Here is a 17160-nt window from a genome sequence, read left to right as displayed (position 1 = left end):
ACATTGGCCCCTTTTCTGGAAGGGGCATGCTAATTTTTCAGATCGTAATAGGGAAATCCGCGGGGGATTTAAATATCCCCCGCGGCATTTAAATAAAAATGTCCGCCGCTTTTTTCCGGCTTTTAGAAAAGCCGGAAAAGAGCGTCTACACTGGCCCCGATCCGGCCCGATCCTCCGGAAAAAAGCCCTTTTCCGGAGGATCTCTTATTCCTACTTTGAAGGAATTTTTATTTAAATCCCCCGCGGATTTCCCTATTACGATCTGAAAAATTAGCATGCCCCTTTTGGAAAAGGGGCCAGTGTAGATGTAGCCTTAGTGATTGGTCTGCATAAAGGATAACAACCTACTATATGTTCTCTCTACAGCTATTTGTGCAATAGTTAAACCTTTTTATGCTTCTGTCCAGGTCACTGTTATGCTTCTTCCATAAGCCAGGGCACTAAAAGTCTCAATCATCACATATCACAGTTGGCACAAAAAAATAATGTCAGTTGGACAATCTGAGAAAAAAATACTTGGTCTCAGTTTGTCAAAAAGTTAAGTGATTCGAAAAACCCAGGTGTCAAGGATTTTACCAGACCAGCCAATGTTTCCATCATTAATGTATGATTCACCCAGGCCTTCCTAGTCACAGAATAGAACTCCTTGCAGGTAAGTTGATAAGCTTGTACTCTGCAACACCTAGTGAATATGGCCAGAGCAGAAGGATTCCTACTCATTCTAAGGGCTTTCAAAACCCATTCAGACTCAAGTCAATCAGGCCATGATCAGATACTGGGAGAGCATGTACTGGCATCACAGAATGCAGAGGAACTGCATGATGTGTATTTAGGCAATCAGACGATGATAGTCCGCACATGGTTTATCTTTACACATACTAAAGCAGTGCAGTATGCAAATAAATGAATGTATTGCTTACCCATATGAATCAGAGTAAGGCGGTTAAAGATTGCAAGGTTACTTTGAGCAAAAATAGTCTCATTGGTGGCACTAGTTGTGACTGGCAAATAGACACAGCTTCAGCTTTGCTCAAATGACACATGCATCAGAAGTGGGGACTGTGTGGCATGACTGCAGTCAAGCTTAGAGACAATTAAAAGGTTTGAGCCAAGAGATATATAATTTGTAATAGCAGAAAAGGAGTGGTGTATCTTCAGGAACATATCAATCCAAGGAGCTGATATGCTATGTGGATGTGCTAATCTGGGTAGACCTCAATCTCATATAAAATGGTGGTTGAATGAGGAGGTTCAGAAAGAAGTAAGAAATAAGTGAAGCCAGCAAAGTGATGGAAAATAACCCCTCAGAAGAAATAGTTGCTGCCTACAGAGCCTCCAAGCAAATAGCAAATCAAGGAGTCAGAAAAGCAAGAAACCTAATTTAAGAAGAGCTGCACTAGTTGAACAACTGGTCTCAACTTGCCAGCAGGAAATATATGTGATTGAATGGACAAGAAACAAAAGGAAGGAATCAGATAGTTGCATTCATCAAATAGTGGAGCCCATTTTAGGAAAAAAAGCAGTTTGTTTTCTGTAAAGGAAAGCGAACAACAAGATGTTCATCACTAGAGAGCTGGTGGAAATGAAGCTGGAGGGAAATGTTGAGCATTTTCTTTGCTTTAGAGAAAGCATTTGACAAAGTGCTTTGGCAACTATTGCTATTATGAAGTGATACCAGTGGGCTTTGTCTAGTGTTTGTACAACAGTTCTATAACAGAGGTGAGAATGCCAGTGAGAATGTCCAGTTTTTGTATGACAGTTCCGTGACAGAGATGAGAATGCTCTTCACTGTAATGGATGCTCTTGAGGTGAAGGTTAGGCTCCACTCAGGATCAGCTCTAGTCCTTGACTGCTCATATTTATGAACTTCAGAAGGGTAGCCGAGTTTGTTGTTTTTAAAGTTTTTCCGGTTACAGACTAATAGTTTAGTAGCACTTTAAAGACTAACAAAACATGTAGATGGTATCATGAGCTTTCGTGGGCACAACCCACGTCTTCAGATGACTGGAGTGTCATCTGAAGACATGGGTTGTGCCCACGAAAGCTCATGATACCATCTACATGTGTTGTTAGTCTTTAAAGTGCATGTTTATGAAGACTTTCATAAGAAAATAAATCCAAATGGAAGATGATTCTTCATTAATAGCCTATAGTGAGGAAATTTTGGTCCAGATGATTGATGCCTGGATCAGAGAACTAACAAACTATGACCTCTAAATGAATAAACAAAAGAATGAAGACATGGGTGACTCTCATGCAACCCAGAGAGATGAATATGAACATTGATGTCCAAAGCCTAAATCAGGTTTATGCATTTAAGTACCTTTGGAGCCAGTTAACAGCAAATGGAGAAATTGATCAAGAAGTGTAGCAAAACTGCTTAAAAGATAAATGGATTTATTCATGAAAAGCAGAATTCAAAATCAATTTTACAAAAGCATAGGAAGATCAGCTCTTATATGGTTCAGAGCCATGGATGATCAAAGAGAGGCACTTGGGAAAGCTTGAAGCCACTAAAATGAAACATTTGAGAAGAGTGAGAATGGTGATGTTAAGAATGGCCATAATGGGGCAGACCAAAGGTCCATCTAGCCCAATATCCTCTCTTCTGGCAGTAGCCAATGCCAGGTGCCCCAGAGGGACAGGATGTTGCTGGACAAAATGCTGAATTATATTATCAGGAGTGAGACCAAGATCTATATAATATCAAAAAGAAGTTGCAAGACAGGAGGCTGAGCTGGTATGGCCAAGCATGAAGGATGGATACAGGGATTTCTGTTGGGGAGGCATTTGAGACTAGGATTCATGGGAGGAGAACAAAAGTATTGCCAAGAAAACAATGGATACACTGGGGGGTAGTAGGACATAGTGGATGTAAAATGTTAGTAATGTTAGTAAATATTAACCCTTTTCTTTTTCTTTTATATTAAATGTATTACATATGAGCTATTTTCTCAAAATCTTTACAGTATTAGCAAATAATATGTTTGAATAGTAAGGTCAGAGTTCTGGCTTATAACCTGTGAGTGAATTTTATCTGTTGAATATTGGACCATATTCAGATTTCCAGAAAAGAGACCCCCTAAAACTAGTAAAAGTGTCTAAAGAAATATAATCAGGACTGGGAGATTGATAAGGAACAATTATAACTGTATATGGTTTCTGTAATGATGAAATGCAGATCCATTAAAAGATGCTGTTACTTAGTGAACACTACTGGTTATTCTAGCTGTCAATAATGACTAGAATAGAATTCCTTTGAGATTAGATGATTGCTAAAATAAAGATGCCATAAAGGAAATTTTATAAGTGATGAAGTAAAAAAAAATCTTAAACATGACATTTTAAATGAACCATGGAAAAGTGCTTTTTCCTCCATAAGGAGGCTTGTTTCATACCTTCTAAAAGGACAGGGGGAATTGAAAATCAGGTGGGGAGTGAAAACTTCCAGCATCCCAAATTAGAGGGCAGAGATGCAACGGCCAGCTCTTTCATTTTATACCAAGGGTAATTATGTATTTATTCTTTCTGTATTCTGTATAGTGTTGTATTGATCTCAGACTGAACATCTGTGATTAGATAATTCCATATGAGCCTATTTGACAATCTCAAATTGTTAATAAATTCAAACATGTAACAGGAGTGAGCATTGGCTCAGCAAGCCTGGGGAAAAAAAGACTCTTCAGTGACCCAGCTAGTCTGGGAAAAGAAAGAAGATATTACATTCAGCAGGTCTGAGAGACAATGGGGATCTGTGTCCCATCTTTTGCCCATTATAGTTAAGAACATAAGAACGGCCATTCTGGGGCAGACCAAAGGTCCATCTAGCCCAGTATCCTGTCTTCGGACAGTGGTCAATGCCAGATGCCCCAGGGGGAGTGAACAGAAACAGGTAATCACCAAGGGTATGTCTATACTACATGGCTCCATTGATGGAGCCATGTAGATGAGCTTTGTAGACATAGTAAAATGAAGCAGCAATATAAATAATCGCCACTTCATTTACATAAAAATGGCTGCCACGCTGTGCCACTCAGCTGTTTGTCGGCACAGCACGGTAGTCTGGACGCTCGGTGGTCGACATCAAAAGCCTTTGTTGACCGCCTCGGTAAACCTCATCCCACGAGGCATAATGGGGTGGTCGACAAAGGCTTTTGACGTTGACCGTCAAGCTCCCAGACTACTGCACTGTGCCGACAAACAGCTGATCGGCACAGTGCAGCAGCCATTTTGATGTAAATGAAGTGGTGATTATTTAAATCACCACTTCATTTTGCTATGTCTACAAAGCACATCTACATGGCTCCGTCAACGGAGCCATGTAGTGTAGACATACCCATGATCCCTCTCCTGTCATCTATTTCCAGCCCCTGACAAACAGAGACTAGTTTGGGATGTCTAGCTCAGTGAACCCATGTTATTTCATGCACATTGCCCAACTACACTACTCTCTACCTCATGGCACACTTTAGTGGCTGGCTTATCTCAATGACAATTATCTCTACCACTGATTTTTCCAATGCCATATTTATGATGTATCAATTGAAAGGAATCTGGGACTGCTGCAAGCATCCACATGGTGATGACCATTCATTTATCCAGAGTAAGCACATCTTGGTGTTCATTCTCTTCTAGAGGGGGGTGAGCTGAGCACACAACTCCAGGATCTAGCTTTGCTGCATCCAAATGCTCTGGAGCCACTTCTTGTCATCTCAGGCCTGTTTCTTAGTTCTCCCCACCACTACTCAGTGCTCATTGGGTGGAACCAAAACTGCCACCCACAAGTTGCAGTAGTTCTGTAAAGACCATCCAGTCATCCTATTTAGTTTGTCTGGGATCCTTGCAAATACAATAGAGAAGTGAGATGCATCCTTCTGTGCACATCAGTGTTTCCAGAGGAGAGTTCATAAGTGGCTAGCAGGCAGGGGAGAGCTGTGGAGAATAGGGTAGCACAGCAGGAATTGTAGGCATCTGTCTCCAATCTCACACAATTTTCTGAGCCTTGTGATGTGCATCCGCTGTCCCCCACTATACATGATGGCAATTTCCCACAAGGTATTGCTCCTGACAGTGAAGCAGAGGACACAGGGGTCCAGTTACCCTGCAACATCCACTGGCTCCAGCAGCCAAGTATGAACACAATGGTTCTTCTGGAGTCACCTGCCAAACAGTTACTAGAACAACTGTCTAGGGTCCACAAGAACTTATGGAGAGATGGGAAGGAAGAGGAAAAGAAGAGCAGGAGAAGTATTCAGGAACTTTAAAAGGGGAAGCCTTGAATGTGTCAACAATATCAGCTAATATCCCCTCCCCCTAGCCCCCAAATGCCCACAGGTGAAAGGCTGCCAGTCTCATGAAGGTTTTCGCGGGTAACAAGAAACCGCTGGGGGATTGCTTTCTCTGTGACAACCTGTCCTGGCTGGAATCACAGCCATAGTCCTAGCCAGGCGGGGAGGAGGGGTGCCATCACCGCTGAGGTTTAACTGGGGAAGTGGGGTGTGGAAAACAGCCAGGGGTGGATATTCCCTTCCCCCCCATCTGCCTAGTGCAACTCAGGCTGCAGGCGCTGTGAGAAACGCCTGCAAAATCGACCATCTAGCAGGAGTTCAGCAGCACGGAGGAGCTCACCGGGGGGTGCGCGCTCCTATCACGTGTCCCAATCCTGCTTCCAGTGTGACCCTCACCATCCTGCGGGTGGCATGCGTCGGGGGCCCGCTCTCTCGTCAGGTGGGCTCCTCGTCTGTCCTGCTGCAGGAGGAGGAGGGGGTGATCCGGGAGGCCGTTAGGACCCGGGGGAACACCAGCCGCCGTGCGGGGCTCCGGCGCCCACGCCTCCCACCAAAAATTCACAGCCCGGTGCCGCTGGGGCGCTCTCACCCCCGTTTTCTCCAGAGAGCGGAGCCCGGAGCCGGCAGCGAGGAAGCCTTCTCCCCCCGCCGTCTCAGGCAAAGGCACCTGCAGCGGACGGAGCCGGCCGAGGCACGGCGGCGCGGCACTGGAGGTACTGGGCTTTGCTTTATTCCGGCTTTTCAGAGGCGCCTGCCTCCCCCGCCCTGCCATGGCTGCGGCGTTTCAGCACTCCCCTGCCTGGACAGCGCTCTCGCCCAGCTGCTCCGCATTCCCGCCTGGCCTCCCCCGCAGCCCTGCCTGGGCCCCCTCTCGGCCCCTCCGCTGCCCCGGCAGCCCGCGCCCGCCAGGGCAGGGACCGGGGCACAAGGAAAGTTGAGCTGAATGCTGCGATCTAGCTCCCAGGAGGGGAGCGCGGCTGGGGACGGAGGGACAGTGAGGGGAGGCTGGCGCGTGCCCACGACCAGCAGGGAGCTGCTGATGTCCGTCCCCCCCCTCCATGCCCCCGGCATGTGAAACCCGAAGCGCGAGGATGGGTTGGGGAAACAATCAGGGTCAATCCGATGTCCTGGTTCTCTGAAGGGAAATCATCAGTACTGGCGGTTTGCTCGTGCGAGGGAGGGTTGTGAGTCACTTCCACCCGGCTCCCCTTAGCTCCTCCACTGCAGAAACTCAAGGAGTACGTTGCTCTCATGCCATGTAAAATCCCCCGAAGAGCAAATAAAGGCAAGAGACACCATTCATTTTATAGGATCTGCCATAACTGATTTTCAGCTGCTCAAAGCTTTGGGGGAGGGGAGATGTTGGGAGCTTTTTGGGGGAGGGAGATTCCCCCCCCCCCCTCAAAATGTGGATTCCTAAATATTTGCTCCAAATAAGCCTAAGTAAAAATGAAGTTAAGGAGCAAATGGCTGGTCTTTCTTTCACTATTCAGTGACTGCATCATATTTTGGAAGGACTGATCAAATTATAGAATGGCAGATTTCCATGTAAATCAGGTGCTAAATCTGATTTTCTAGTATAGGAAAAGTTAATATGGTACCAGCATGTACATGGCATGCTATGCAACATTATGTCAGGCATGGCATAACAAAGGTGAGGATTTTATTTTTCAATATTAGTTATCCATATACTAAATTGGATAATCTTATATGTCGTTTACTGATTTGTAGTTAAGTATGCAGTTTGAACATAACAGGGTCCATTTGTTTCTGCCAAATAATTGGTTCTGACAAATATTGCTAATATTTTAAGGATTGTGTTGATTCATCTCAGCTTTGAAAATCATGGAGCATTTTGTAGGAATCAGTCATTTGCAAAGTAATACAAAAGAATAAGACGTTGCTATATTCCATTTTAAGGAACCCTTTAAGTTCCCAATTCATTAATCAATCCTGACTTCTAAATCTTGTGCCGATCTGATTTTGCAACTCTTACTTACATTGCATAGCACTTACTCCAGTGGGGAATCCGCTTGTCTTCTACGGTGTAAGGATTGCAGGAACTAATTTGACAGCATTGATTCATATATAATTCATTAAAGTATGTTTTGTACATAAAGGATACCTTATTCAAACTCCAGGATGGGCTGCTGCTGTTCCAAAAGAGAACACTATCATATAAAATGGAAATATCTTGACCAGTTTTATGGTATATTCCTTACACCTTGGATCTGTAAGTCCCTGCAGCTTTCCATATACGTGTGCAATCGATGATGCATTTATAGCACCATTTGGCAAGAGTATTTTATTCTCTCTATAGCTATAGCTAGTGTGCCCATTACTGTGGCATCTGGACACCTGCATCACATACACACAGCATATGTAAGGAAAGAGAAGCAATATCAGGTTCTTTTATGGGAGGGGGGGAGTTGGGAAGTTCAGTGAGTAGTGACTAATGCAGTTTTTGTTTGAAGAATAAACAGAGACCCATCCCTCTTGAATTCAGTACAATCTCAAGAGATTTAATCTGAGAACTAGCCAAACATTTTCTTTCCTCAAAGGATTTGTAGAAAGCAAAATCCTAATATCTGTCATGTTCCTTATCAGATTACAAACCCTTATCCATTCTAAAATGAAATTAAATGTCCCCTTTTATGTAAATTGAGAACTGCAGGTGTGTGCAAGAAGTGAGAGGTAAAACCACAGGAAAATGCTTCATTTCATTGGTGTGAAAATCTAATCTCTTTTTTTTTTCCAAATAAATGCAATACAGCATTAGTAAAGGGAATAATTCTGTAGGCCCTTCCCAGGAAAAAATGTCTGTTGTCTTCATTGGGAATTATGCCACAATCAGAACTAAAAACTGCAGGATTGTACCAATCATGTACAATTAACTTTAGCATGCAGTGAGGGGACTGTTTTTTTTTTTAAAGGATCCAACATTTATAATGTGTATCAAAAGTACAGGAAAATTAGGTGTCATGTTTTTTAAAGGAATAAATTGATTTAAGAGTCAGGTACAACGTACACATATGTTTGTGCAGCTATTGTAACACAATAGTCTCTGCCCACATAGTAACTCTTGTCCCTCAGCATTCAGTCATCTGCCAATCAGATTTCAGCATGTTTCATAGATAACATATTTATATGTGAGAATTCATTGCATTACCCATTACTAGTAACGAATCCTAAAAAAAGAATATCAAACAACATGCGTAGGTAGTATAGTCCATTGGATCGATTATGACAAAAGTCTATGAGTATGGTGCTTTGTGCAGAACTGCATACTGATATTTGGACTATTTGACACACATTTTATGAGTGAGACATGTCCTATTGCCTGTTTTATTCCTTCTGAATTTTCCATACTTTGCATGCCAAAAGTTCATTGATGACAGTGCATATGATAAGCATTTTATCAAGACTTGGTTCCCTATTAATATCAAATTATTTGAGGAAAGACTGCTATCATTTTATTAGTGTATAAGATATTTTGTACAAAATATTTAAAAGACATTTGAGTCCACCTACATAATGACATCCACTCTATAAAACTTATGTATCACATATGATGCAAATTTCAGACTTAGAGATAATTGGCCAAATTCTCAATCTCTTTTTACACTAAGAGTTTTTTATTTGGATCTCCTAATGCTTATCAGGCCATAGCAACAACAAGAGTCAATAGAAGTAGATGATGCAGTCTTGGCCGCTCTGCTTGCTGTGCAGTGGTGCCACAAATACCAATCTAGTTGATGCAATATTTTGTCCTAGTCTATGGCTGAACTACCAGTATTGGGTAGATAAGTGCTGCACTCAAGTAATCTGTAAGGGTATGTCTACACTACAGTGTTGATTCGAGTTAACTTAATTCAAAATAGTTAATTCGAATTAAGCTAATTCAAATTAACGCATCTACACACAGAACCTATTTCGAAATAGTGCGTCCACACTGAGTGGGTCCACACTGACCCTGAACTGAAGTTAAGGCTGGCTGGAACCAGTACCGGCAGGGCATCAGGTTAGGACTTAGTATGTGGGGCTGCTGCCTGAGGCTAACTGAGCTCCGTGCTTAAAGGGACTCTACCCCCACCCTGGACAGACAGTTCTCAGGGTTCCCCGCTTGCTTGTCTACCTTGATGAGGGACAGCAAAGCAGTCCTGTCTTAGAGTGCCCCGAGTGCCCGCACGCAGGACACCACAACACTCGGCCACATGGAGCCAGAGTTGCCCCTGGGCATGCCAGCGCATCTCGTGGGGTCGTTGCCATCAGCCTGGCTGCACTTGCTGCAGGCTGCCATCCAGGGGGTCCATTGGGGGGCTGTCGGGATCCAGGAAGCCCTGTGGGAGAGCATCCACCCTCAGAGCCCTCAGAGCCACCGTGGTCCACCCCACCGGGGGCTCCTGCCCCATTCCTCCCTCACGTCCTTCCACTTACCCCTCCATAACCCCCCTTCCTGAAGTCAAACAAAAGACACGTATGTTCAAAAATAGAAACTGGGTTTATTGAACAAAACTGGGGGGAGGGGGATGAACCTCTGGGAAGACTGAGAAAAGGAGGTGGGAGAGGTGAAGAGAGAGGGTGGGAGAGGGGAGGGGGAAACCAGGGAGGAGGGAGCTGGAAGGGGGAACAAAGTGGAAGAAGTGGGAGGGGAATCTGAAAGCCCAGGGTTGGGGTTCTTGCTGGACCACCTTGATTTTCATGCAAACCTGCTCCTGGGTTTGCATGTGGACTTTGGTGGCCAGGATGGCAAGTTTTTCCACAAAAGCAGGTGCTTTTGCGGAAAAACTTGCCAGCTGTCTACACTGGCCGCTTGAATTTCCACAAGAACACTGACTTCCTACTGTCTGAAATCAGTGCTTCTTGCGGAATTACTATGCTGCTCCCGTTCGGGCAAAAGTCCTTTTGCGCAAAACTTTTGCGCAAAAGGGCCAGTGTAGACAGCTCAGATTTGTCTTGCGCAAAAAAGCCCAGATCGCGAAAATGGCGATCAGGGCTTTTTTGCGCAAAAGTGCGTCTAGATCGGCACAGACGTTTTTCCGCAAAAAGTGCTTTTCCGTTAAAAGCATTTGCGGAAAACCATGCCAGTCTAGACATAGCCATAGTGTGCATTACTCCACAATTAAGACCTGTCCAAAAGTTAAAAAAAAAGATTAATGTGAGACCTTTAGGAACCTTTCATGTATTAGTGTCAATAAACTTAAGGAAGCATTTGTATTTGTACTTTAGCTAGGATTTCTAGTTCTAGGAATTCTTAGAACACTGCTGAGTCCCATACTGATGTTATCATTACAAACATGTCCTATTCCTACATTCAGAGAAGCTACAATGTCTCCGTGATGTAAATACCAGACTTAGAAAGATAATGAAAAGAGATATTTCTCCCATTTAACCTCACTGAGCCATTCTAGCTCTTCATACAGAGAAGTAGGAAATGTTTGAGATGGAGTTATTAAGATGGGACTTTAACAACCTCTTGGGTTTAGAAGAGTGAGAGCATCAAAGTAGAGGTGCAAATATTAATTAAACATAAAACATAATTAAACCGGCAGAGGTCAAGATTGTGCCATTTAGGCCCAGCCTTATATGGGAGACAAGGGGGAGCTGAAGAGCCCTGGAAGGGACACTGAACACACTGTCTCATAGAACTCCCTAGTGATGGGGAAGAACATACACAAAGCTAATTAGCCCATGAGTACAGCTTAATCCTGGTATAAAGAATAGAATGATGAACACACGGTGAGGGTGCTAACTCAGAAAACCTGTGGTCATGTCCCTGATGCAAACATTTCTTGTATGACTTTGGGCAGGTCACTGTCTCCCATTGCACCTCAGTTTCCCCTCTATAAAATGGGGACTGTACTGCATGACAGGGTTGATAGAAGTATAAATACCATAGTAGTGCATGGTACTTCATGTAATAGGAGCTATATATGTACTATATGTAGTTATAGTTATAACTCCATCTCTCCTTCCTTATTAGGGAGTAGATTCTAGCCCGGAGATGTTTTACAGAGTTAAAATCAATATCTTTTAAAAAGTAATTTAATGAGATGACACCCACATAGTGGAGACTGAGCCAGTCTGGATTACTATTTTACATCCATTTCTGCCTACTCGTTTCCCTTTCAAAATGCTTTGAGCAGCCAATATCCTCATGGATGCCAGGAGTTTGAATTTAAGGGATATAGATCCTATTGGAGCTATGTCCATTAACACCAGCTTAGGAGCTTTCTCTAATATTTGAGACCATTTAAAAGCCACAAGCAAGCTTTTCAGGTGGCTTTCAGATGGCTTTTGGATCTAGCTCTAAAAAGTCTGAACATTGGGATAACAAATCAGACTGGAACTAAAGTTAATGGTAAAAGGAAGCTGATAATCAAAGTGATCAGAGTGGTGTTCAAAGATACACATGATGTGATGTTACTAGCTAATTTGATGGGAACCCATAGGACCAGAAAATGTTATGCATCATTGGAAAGCTGGAATCATCTGATTTTCAGTGATGTATAGCATTAGTTTATCAATGATGATTCATAAGGTATAAGGTCAGATGTAGTAGTGTGAAGGGCAGTAGAGATAAGAATTGTCTGGAAGATTTTAAGACAAATAAAGAAATCTGGGTACAGGATTGGCTGCAGTTGAAAAGATTTCAGTGGTGGAGACAAACAGCTGATAGGATGCCGAAGAAAATAATGCAGATGACCCAGAATAACCAAGTTCTAACTTCTGGCTCTACCATTAACTTGCTGAGTGACCTTGGGAAAGTCACTTAAGTATTGTTCTTTGGTTTCTCCACATATCAAGTGACATTAACACTGCTGACCCAGTTTTGTAAAGCACTTTGAGATCTTCTGATGGAAAGATCAATATAAGTTCTGTTGCTTCTTCAAAGCATCTTCACAGACTGATAAAAGCACAGTGTCATGCATTCCTGTTCATGGCTTGTTCCTCCACAACTGGTAATTTCCCTGCATATGATGTCCCACCATCTAGAAGTTGATGGGCCTCTAGATTGGACTGCATCAGGTTACACTTACAGTATTTTCTTTGGCATTGTGTCAGTTGTTCATCTTAGTGGCATCTTCACCATCATAATCTTTTTTACTTCAGCAAATCTTATACTGAGATTTCACTTTCTACTCCTATAATGTCTTAATTTGGCTTAAAATCATTCACTTTATACTTGTCATCTTCTAGACAACTGATCTCCATTGCCTCCAGCTTTCTGGTGTCTGTTTCATGCAGCTGTTTCTGCAGCTGCTCCCAGAGTTATATTGTTGGCATACTGATTTGAGAAGTTTTCACTGTGGTACAATGTCTATAATTTCAATGACTCTTATCTTGCACTTGTAGTTAAAGCACATCTTTTAACCTCATTCATGCTGGAACCAGCAGCACTGATCAAGTTTCCTAGATACACAAGATTTTTTACTTGGTTGCTTCTGTTTGTTTCTCTGTTATCCATTTTCAAAGATTCAGCTGCTGGGTCTTCTTGACATTTATTATACAGTCAACTACACCTGTTTTCCAAGGGGGTGCACAGTATCATCATTAACTCCAGTGTCTGCCAGCTATATAATGTCATCTGCATAAACTAAAGAGCTTAACTTAGGATCACCCTATGTCACATCCACCAACTCATTTATCATTCTTAATATCCAATTTAGTGCAACATGAAAAGTGACTGTACCCTCTACTCATACTCCAAACTTCAACTTGAAACAGTTGCTTAGTTTTCCACCAATTTTTATGGCACCATAGGAGTCCTTGTATATAACTTTAATAATTACATTTATCCTATTTGGTATTCTGTATGGTTTTACTATTTTCCATAATGCTTCACAAAGGCATTCTTTTGGTTTGGAGAGAAGTAAATGAAAATGAGAATATCTTTGAGCCCCATTATTACTACTGCACCCCTACACCATAAGCTGTTGGAGTGTAAATATCAACGCAACTTGAGTCTGATGTCAAGATGCATTGTTCCTCACCTATACTCCTCAAACACTAGCCTTAATCTGTTAACAACTGCTTTCCTTACAATTTTCCCCAGGACTGATAATTATTTGGATTGCTAGGGCTTCTTTCTTGAGGACCGTTACAACTATTGCCCTTCCATTCCTCTTGCTCCCTTACCTCCATGTATATTTTTTCTAATGTTTTGACAGCACTTTGTTCCACGAGTTTTTAGCAGCTCTGCTGCAATACTGTCTATTCCTGAAGCTTTCCCATTTTCTAACTGCTTCTCTGCTTGTTCTACTTTTTCTTAGTGGTTTTCAGGGCTGATATCCATTGTGCATTGGAAGCTGCCCTGTTCACCTAGGCTACATCTAGACTGCAAGCCTCTTTCGAAAGAGAGCGTCTAGACTGCAACCTCTTCTTTCGAAAAAGTGAGCCACTTTTTCAAAAGAGAGCACCCAGGCAGTCTGGATGCTCTGTTTTGAAAAAGCCCTGTTTGCATTCAAGAATGCCTTTTTTCGAAAGAACACTTTTGAAAAAAGGCGTTATTCCTCATGAAATGAGGATTACCGCCATCGAAAGAAAAGTCACGTTCTTTCGATTTAATTTTGAAAGAATGCGGCTGTAGTCTAGACGCAGGTGAAGGTTTTTTTCGAAAAAAGGCTACTTCTTCGGCATTTATTATCAGTTTACCAGTTGCCTTTCTTAGGCTACGTCTAGATTGCATCCCCTTTTCGTAAAAGGGATGCAAATTGGACGTATCGCAATTGCCAATGAAGCGGGGATTTAAATCTCCCCCACTTCATTAGCATAAATATGGCTGCCGCTTTTTTCGGCATGGAGCTTTGCCGGAAAAAAGCGCCAGTCTAGACGTGGATCTTTCGGAAAATAAAGCCTTTTCCAAAGATCCCTTATCCCTCTTAAAATAAGGGATAAGGTATCTTTTGGAAAAGGCTTTATTTTCTGAAGATCCGCATCTAGACTGGCGCTTTTTTCCGGCAAAGCTCCGTGCCAAAAAAAAGCGGCAGCCATTTTTATGCTAATGAAGCGGGGGAGATTTAAATCCCTGCTTCATCAGCAATTGCGATACGTCTAATTTGCATCCCTTTTACGAAAAATGGATGCAATCTAGATGTAGCCTTACTGATGGTATTGTTCACCTGATTGGATTTCTGTACAGCTTAACCTTTGTGTATATCATTTCCATAGCTTGTTTTCTTGATGCCTCCTGTAATTGTTGAGCCTCTTTTCCAAGACTTTTGCTTGTTGAATCTTTTGTGATTTCTTCACCACTTACCTAACACTTCACTTCTTCCACTTTCCCAGCAGTCTTGGCTTATTTACACTTTTCCTGTAATTATTCTTGTTTTGTTGTTTGTCCAGTGGCACCCATCTTATTCTTGGACTGGAACTACGAATTGGAGGAATTAAATTAATCACAGCTACAGAGAGTGCTTCTATAGACTAACATCCTACTGTGACCATCTATCCCTTTTACTGATAATGATGTGGTCAGTCTGGTTTTTGGTTTGACCAGCTGATAAATTCCATTTAGCCTTGTGCATGTCTTTGTGAGGAAAGCAAGTACCAAGTTGTATATCTCAGAGATTAAACATGTGAACCAACAATATTATTATGGTCCCTTCTACCAAGCAAAACCAGTGCCCATCAATCCAAGAAGCCAGTATATTTTCAGTATTTCAAGCATACTGCCTTTTCTCTGAATCTTGTTGGGAACTGAAATCAATACACTGAAAATAAAAAAAAATAGTATGGGACATGGCGTATGTGGTGAATACATCACTTCTCATTCAACGTTTCCTCTTTTGAAAAATGATCATTATTTTTCCTGGTCTGTGTTTGGGCTTTGTTCCTTTGGAGGGATGATTTATTTTAAGAAGCTGTGAAAAGACCCCAGCAGAGGAAGAAGTCATACTATGTTCTCAGCAGTATTCTTATCTAACAAAGCTTCTGTTGTGCAACTGCACAGCAACACCATTCCAGAGGAGAAAATGTCAGTGTGCTTATCTGAAAGAACAAAGATGCAAGGTTGGTTTTAAAATCTGGAGCGTTTTACCCAAGTAAGAATTGTAGACAGCCTAAGGAGAAAGGGGAAACGGCAATGTGTGGGTATGATAATGGGGAATGAGCATCTGTTACATACTTAGGAATTCAAGAGATCAGTACCATGTAAGAAATCACAGTGACAATTAAACAGGGTCACTCTTTGGCATTAATGTGTGTTGCTATTGTAATTATTATAAGGGTTAAACCATCAGAAGGTGTAAATCAGCATAGCTCTGTTGAACTCAATGGAGCTACAGCATATTACAACAGCTGAGGAACTAGGCCTGTGATTTCTAGTGGAATTCTGACCATTACGGCTTTGTTTATATGTGCTGTGGATTTTTTTTTTTTTGAAGTACCAATATTGTATTTTAGAGAAAACACTTTCAGCTCAGTGATCAGAGTGTTCCACAGGGTAAGAAGCTCATCTCCATAAGAACAAACTTAACATGTATTTTAAAATGAATGGCTGTATTGCAGAAGGTATTTTTTTAAATCGCTTACTGGCAGCTGCCATTTCCATGAAGTGGAGACTGTGTTCCTCTGTGGCCGTGTTTAACATATTATGGGTGCTTCTACAACCTAACTTAGGAAACAGAACTAATAGTCACACAAAACAGTGGCAGCATTTGTGATGCTTGTTATATAGAAATTATGTAAAAAAGATTCCTCCTATAATTTAAGAATCTGAACAACGAAAAATGAAAAAACAAAAAAAAAATGAGACCAATTCTTTCCCCCTTTTCTTGCCCCTCTGCACTGGTGAGGGGCAGAATCTGGCTGTCACCGCTCAGCCAAGAATATGCCCAGGCCCTAATAAGGGAGACATGGTAAAGGAGGCAGGGGGCAGGGCAGAGTTCAGTTCTATCCCACAAATTGTCATCTGGCATATAATCCCATAGATCATATCCAGTTGCCACAAATGAGAGTAGCTCCTAGCCTACCAAGGGGGTGGGGGAGGGCATCCAGAGCTGCTGCAGATTAAGAATTAGGAAGCTTTAATTGGCTCCCTGCCTGCACTTCCTCCTCTACCTGAGCTCTGAGACAGTCTCAGCATTCAGAGTCCTAAAGCCCTGGCTCCAGCCTGAGCACCTTCACCAATTAAGCAGCTGCTTAGCCCAAGCCCTATGAGCTGGAGTCACTAGGCACATGCCAGGTGCAGGTTTTTAACTGCAGTGTAGACAGACCCTAAAACTACATTATTTTTTAAACAGCCTTCTTCAAATTTCCTAAAGCATCCACCTCACTGAGGGGTATATAGTGTCTGTGTTTTAAAATCAAGTTCCTTTTGAGATGTTCAGTTTCAAAAGAGAAATCTGAACTTTTTTCTTTTAAAGGCAGAAAAATATGGACCTGATTTTAACCTTACTTCACACAGGTGTAGCTCCATTGACTTCTGTGGCAGTACCTCTTGATTTACACCAGTGAAACTCTTAAGAAAATTCTGAGGCATTTTTTATTATGCTGATAACAGCCCATGACTCTTTATAAGTGTAGCTAAGAACAAGTGTGAGATTCATAGACACACAAGGTACATTTTTTCCAGAAAAATTGCAAGATATTGAAAATAAAAGCTTATAATAAAACGGCCACTCCAGCCTCAAGCAAGAATACTCCTCTCCCTCCCCGACCCTCCCCGGAGCCCTTAAAGGGGTAGACTCTGGCCATAGTGCCTGTGCCAGCTCCAAGCCTGCCGGCCCAGAGCCAGCAGTCACTGCCCCGACCCAGTGGCCCCAAAACATGAGCCAGCAAGCCACTGGCAGCCAGCCTTCCACCGCTCCCCAGGAGCAGTCTGCCAGCTCCCAGGAGCCTGCCAGGGCCCGGAGAAGGCAGGCACCTTCCT

The 17160-nt window shown here is 42.5% G+C and overlaps 1 protein-coding gene across 1 annotated transcript in view; it reads left to right on the top strand.

The window, feature by feature from the left end:
* Positions 1-5706: 5706 nt before the first annotated feature.
* The window catches only part of CLVS1 (clavesin 1), a 120839-nt gene continuing 109385 nt past the window's right edge, over positions 5707-17160 (top strand). Inside the window, exon 1 of the mRNA XM_006113635.5 lies at positions 5707-6001. The gene's annotated coding sequence lies outside the window, so the exon portion shown is untranslated. The remainder of the gene's footprint in view (positions 6002-17160) is intronic.

Source organism: Pelodiscus sinensis, chromosome 2, assembly GCF_052426305.1.
Source record: "Pelodiscus sinensis isolate ZL-2025 chromosome 2, ASM5242630v1, whole genome shotgun sequence".
Taxonomy (NCBI): domain Eukaryota; kingdom Metazoa; phylum Chordata; order Testudines; family Trionychidae; genus Pelodiscus; species Pelodiscus sinensis.
This window is presented reverse-complemented; position numbering and strand designations above follow the sequence as displayed.